At 46.5% G+C, this 6,000-nt stretch overlaps 3 non-coding genes across 3 annotated transcripts; all 3 read right to left on the bottom strand.

Annotated features, from left to right (window-relative positions):
• Positions 1-305: 305 nt before the first annotated feature.
• Positions 306-496, bottom strand: LOC130311740 (U2 spliceosomal RNA). The gene has a single exon (XR_008860044.1). It is a non-coding gene; the product is annotated as a U2 spliceosomal RNA (small nuclear RNA).
• Positions 497-2,586: 2,090 nt separating this feature from the next.
• Positions 2,587-2,777, bottom strand: LOC130311741 (U2 spliceosomal RNA). The gene has a single exon (XR_008860045.1). It is a non-coding gene; the product is annotated as a U2 spliceosomal RNA (small nuclear RNA).
• Positions 2,778-4,846: 2,069 nt separating this feature from the next.
• LOC130311742 (U2 spliceosomal RNA) lies at positions 4,847-5,037 on the bottom strand. The gene has a single exon (XR_008860046.1). It is a non-coding gene; the product is annotated as a U2 spliceosomal RNA (small nuclear RNA).
• Positions 5,038-6,000: the final 963 nt, after the last annotated feature.

Below are 6,000 nucleotides of genomic sequence, written 5' to 3' on the forward strand. Positions count from 1 at the left end.
CATTCAGCACCCACCCGCTATCAAGGCAGCTGCCTATCATGTCATGCCCTACCTGCACAGGTGTGCTGGCTACTCAAATGATCCAATTAAGGAGGCCATTTAGTCAGCAGCAGCAGAAGTCCTGTGCCTGGACGCTCCAACAGCGGCCAGACACAAGCAGAAGCAGAAGCAGCAGAAGCAGCAGCAGCACCACCTTTTGTTTTTTGGCTGCAGCAGCAGCAGCAAGGCCCACAGGGCTGGCTAGCTGGCTAGCCAGCAAGCAGGTAGCAATGAAAGTAGGAATCTTTCTTTTTAACCCTGTAAGGGGGTGGTGCACTGTACCCGAAGATACTGCCATATCGGGTCAATGCATAGGGCGACGGAAGCAAGCTTCGAAATCGGCCCCCGTTCTCAAAAATCCATTTAATATATGGTCCCCAGATAGGGGACGTATCAGATATTAAACTGATAAGAACAGATACTACACTTGATCTTAGCCAAAAGGCCGAGAAGCGATAACCGTGAAAGGGGCGGGCCCAACAAGGTCCCCTTCATGGGCACTATCACTGCTTGCTGTCAGGGAGGCTGCCAGACAATTTTCCATGCACACTCTGGGCTGGGGGGCAGTCAACCACCAGTACACACAGCAGAACCTAAACCCATACCATTATTGCTAAGCAGCAAGACAGGGGCCCATTGCACTCCCACGGGGCCTTTTTAAATGCAATCCATAACCCGGATTTGCCAGGAACCCTTCTTACTCCTCCTACTTGCATGTGACACTGGGCTTAGGATCTGCATAGGAAACACACACACAAGCACACACCTACCTTTGTTGCCTGCAGATGCCTCCTTGGCTGTCCCCAAACGGTATCAAACCAACACCCACGGGAAGCTGTAAGCATAGAGGACATGCCTGCACCCCATTGGACTTACCTGTGTGGGTTAAATCCGGGTTATTTGACAACCTATGGCGGTGATGGTTCTGCTCAGGCAGAGCAGTGCTGATGCTCCTCATAAAGCTGTCGCTGCTGTGAAGGTTCTAGGTGACATCACAAATCCCTATGGTTACATACACAACAAAGCTGGGTTGTTGTTGTTTACACTCTGCAAGGCCTGTGGAAGTGAGTGACATCATAGCACTGTAGTTCTGAGGGTTCTAGATGGATGCAACAATCTCCTGTTGCTTCTATGAAGGCCATAATAGACGACATCACCAAACAGCTCCATAGTCACATACACAGCAAAGGAGAGATGTTGTTTACACCTAGTGATGTCAGTGGTATTGAGTGACATCACAGCACAGTGCTAAGGCTCCTGGGCCTGGACACAGCAGCGGCTGCAATATCTCAACGGAGAATACGTTTATATATATGTGTGTGTGTGCGCGTATATATATATATATATATATATATATATATATATATATATATATATTTCTCCGCCGAAATCACTTTTAAACCCATTTCCACCTTTTTTTCCCTTCTCTTCCTCTTACTTTTTTTTCACGTTTTTTTACGTTTTTCTCCTTTTCGCCTCTTTTCTGGGCGTATTATTCTTCTTTTTCTTCTTTTTTTTCGTCTAATGCATACCCCATCAGTGCAGCAATGCTTATTCAATACCGCCAGCAGATGGAGACACTGGGGGATAATTTTCTAAGGATTTATACTGATTTTTCCTGTCTGAATTTGTCGCACAGAAAGTTGCAGGCCAAATATGTGTGACATTTCTGCGACTTTAGCTTCTAGAGCATTTTTACAACATTATACATAGGTGCTGAATACATAAAAAGCGACTGTTCAGCGACAGACAAGTCGCATCGGCTGAAAGTAGGCCAGAATGTCAGTCCATGTTGGAGCAGGTTTAGATACAGTCTAAAGTATAGATCTCAAAGTCTGTGCACAGAATTTAGCAAGGGCCTCGCACCTTCTGATGCATCAGGTAGGTGCACAATAGCATAGCCTAACCCTCTGTACTTTGGTCTATATTGATGCGGGACATAGACAGCCAGCTGATGACCAATCCATTAGTGCAATGGATGGCTGGAAGCATTTGTCTTTGCCTTTGCAATACCACAGAAGCAATGCATGGTCAATGTACAGCAATGACACACCTGTGTGAACAGCCAGGAGACCCCCCCCATGTTATGTTACATAGTTACATAGTTAGTACGGTCGAAAAAAGACATATGTCCATCAAGTTCAACCAGGGAATTAAGGGGTAGGGGTGTGGCGCGATATTGGGGAAGGGATGAGATTTTATATTTCTTCATAAGCATTAATCTTATTTTGTCAATTAGGAACATTCAGCACCCACCCGCTATCAAGGCAGCTGCCTATCATGTCATGCCCTACCTGCACAGGTGTGCTGGCTACTCAAATGATCCAATTAAGGAGGCCATTTAGTCAGCAGCAGCAGAAGTCCTGTGCCTGGACGCTCCAACAGCGGCCAGACACAAGCAGAAGCAGAAGCAGCAGAAGCAGCAGCAGCACCACCTTTTGTTTTTTGGCTGCAGCAGCAGCAGCAAGGCCCACAGGGCTGGCTAGCTGGCTAGCCAGCAAGCAGGTAGCAATGAAAGTAGGAATCTTTCTTTTTAACCCTGTAAGGGGGTGGTGCACTGTACCCGAAGATACTGCCATATCGGGTCAATGCATAGGGCGACGGAAGCAAGCTTCGAAATCGGCCCCCGTTCTCAAAAATCCATTTAATATATGGTCCCCAGATAGGGGACGTATCAGATATTAAACTGATAAGAACAGATACTACACTTGATCTTAGCCAAAAGGCCGAGAAGCGATAACCGTGAAAGGGGCGGGCCCAACAAGGTCCCCTTCATGGGCACTATCACTGCTTGCTGTCAGGGAGGCTGCCAGACAATTTTCCATGCACACTCTGGGCTGGGGGGCAGTCAACCACCAGTACACACAGCAGAACCTAAACCCATACCATTATTGCTAAGCAGCAAGACAGGGGCCCATTGCACTCCCACGGGGCCTTTTTAAATGCAATCCATAACCCGGATTTGCCAGGAACCCTTCTTACTCCTCCTACTTGCATGTGACACTGGGCTTAGGATCTGCATAGGAAACACACACACAAGCACACACCTACCTTTGTTGCCTGCAGATGCCTCCTTGGCTGTCCCCAAACGGTATCAAACCAACACCCACGGGAAGCTGTAAGCATAGAGGACATGCCTGCACCCCATTGGACTTACCTGTGTGGGTTAAATCCGGGTTATTTGACAACCTATGGCGGTGATGGTTCTGCTCAGGCAGAGCAGTGCTGATGCTCCTCATAAAGCTGTCGCTGCTGTGAAGGTTCTAGGTGACATCACAAATCCCTATGGTTACATACACAACAAAGCTGGGTTGTTGTTGTTTACACTCTGCAAGGCCTGTGGAAGTGAGTGACATCATAGCACTGTAGTTCTGAGGGTTCTAGATGGATGCAACAATCTCCTGTTGCTTCTATGAAGGCCATAATAGACGACATCACCAAACAGCTCCATAGTCACATACACAGCAAAGGAGAGATGTTGTTTACACCTAGTGATGTCAGTGGTATTGAGTGACATCACAGCACAGTGCTAAGGCTCCTGGGCCTGGACACAGCAGCGGCTGCAATATCTCAACGGAGAATACGTTTATATATATGTGTGTGTGTGCGCGTATATATATATATATATATATATATATATATATATTTCTCCGCCGAAATCACTTTTAAACCCATTTCCACCTTTTTTTCCCTTCTCTTCCTCTTACTTTTTTTTCACGTTTTTTTACGTTTTTCTCCTTTTCGCCTCTTTTCTGGGCGTATTATTCTTCTTTTTCTTCTTTTTTTTCGTCTAATGCATACCCCATCAGTGCAGCAATGCTTATTCAATACCGCCAGCAGATGGAGACACTGGGGGATAATTTTCTAAGGATTTATACTGATTTTTCCTGTCTGAATTTGTCGCACAGAAAGTTGCAGGCCAAATATGTGTGACATTTCTGCGACTTTAGCTTCTAGAGCATTTTTACAACATTATACATAGGTGCTGAATACATAAAAAGCGACTGTTCAGCGACAGACAAGTCGCATCGGCTGAAAGTAGGCCAGAATGTCAGTCCATGTTGGAGCAGGTTTAGATACAGTCTAAAGTATAGATCTCAAAGTCTGTGCACAGAATTTAGCAAGGGCCTCGCACCTTCTGATGCATCAGGTAGGTGCACAATAGCATAGCCTAACCCTCTGTACTTTGGTCTATATTGATGCGGGACATAGACAGCCAGCTGATGACCAATCCATTAGTGCAATGGATGGCTGGAAGCATTTGTCTTTGCCTTTGCAATACCACAGAAGCAATGCATGGTCAATGTACAGCAATGACACACCTGTGTGAACAGCCAGGAGACCCCCCCCATGTTATGTTACATAGTTACATAGTTAGTACGGTCGAAAAAAGACATATGTCCATCAAGTTCAACCAGGGAATTAAGGGGTAGGGGTGTGGCGCGATATTGGGGAAGGGATGAGATTTTATATTTCTTCATAAGCATTAATCTTATTTTGTCAATTAGGAACATTCAGCACCCACCCGCTATCAAGGCAGCTGCCTATCATGTCATGCCCTACCTGCACAGGTGTGCTGGCTACTCAAATGATCCAATTAAGGAGGCCATTTAGTCAGCAGCAGCAGAAGTCCTGTGCCTGGACGCTCCAACAGCGGCCAGACACAAGCAGAAGCAGAAGCAGCAGCAGCACCACCTTTTGTTTTTTGGCTGCAGCAGCAGCAGCAAGGCCCACAGGGCTGGCTAGCTGGCTAGCCAGCAAGCAGGTAGCAATGAAAGTAGGAATCTTTCTTTTTAACCCTGTAAGGGGGTGGTGCACTGTACCCGAAGATACTGCCATATCGGGTCAATGCATAGGGCGACGGAAGCAAGCTTCGAAATCGGCCCCCGTTCTCAAAAATCCATTTAATATATGGTCCCCAGATAGGGGACGTATCAGATATTAAACTGATAAGAACAGATACTACACTTGATCTTAGCCAAAAGGCCGAGAAGCGATAACCGCGAAAGGGGCGGGCCCAACAAGGTCCCCTTCATGGGCACTATCACTGCTTGCTGTCAGGGAGGCTGCCAGACAATTTTCCATGCACACTCTGGGCTGGGGGGCAGTCAACCACCAGTACACACAGCAGAACCTAAACCCATACCATTATTGCTAAGCAGCAAGACAGGGGCCCATTGCACTCCCACGGGGCCTTTTTAAATGCAATCCATAACCCGGATTTGCCAGGAACCCTTCTTACTCCTCCTACTTGCATGTGACACTGGGCTTAGGATCTGCATAGGAAACACACACACAAGCACACACCTACCTTTGTTGCCTGCAGATGCCTCCTTGGCTGTCCCCAAACGGTATCAAACCAACACCCACGGGAAGCTGTAAGCATAGAGGACATGCCTGCACCCCATTGGACTTACCTGTGTGGGTTAAATCCGGGTTATTTGACAACCTATGGCGGTGATGGTTCTGCTCAGGCAGAGCAGTGCTGATGCTCCTCATAAAGCTGTCGCTGCTGTGAAGGTTCTAGGTGACATCACAAATCCCTATGGTTACATACACAACAAAGCTGGGTTGTTGTTGTTTACACTCTGCAAGGCCTGTGGAAGTGAGTGACATCATAGCACTGTAGTTCTGAGGGTTCTAGATGGATGCAACAATCTCCTGTTGCTTCTATGAAGGCCATAATAGACGACATCACCAAACAGCTCCATAGTCACATACACAGCAAAGGAGAGATGTTGTTTACACCTAGTGATGTCAGTGGTATTGAGTGACATCACAGCACAGTGCTAAGGCTCCTGGGCCTGGACACAGCAGCGGCTGCAATATCTCAACGGAGAATACGTTTATATATATGTGTGTGTGTGCGCGTATATATATATATATATATATATATATATATATATATATATATATATATTTCTCCGCCGAAATCACTTTTAAACCCATTTCCACCTTTTT

This window comes from Hyla sarda, unplaced genomic scaffold, assembly GCF_029499605.1.
Source record: "Hyla sarda isolate aHylSar1 unplaced genomic scaffold, aHylSar1.hap1 scaffold_1663, whole genome shotgun sequence".
Lineage (NCBI taxonomy): Eukaryota > Metazoa > Chordata > Amphibia > Anura > Hylidae > Hyla > Hyla sarda.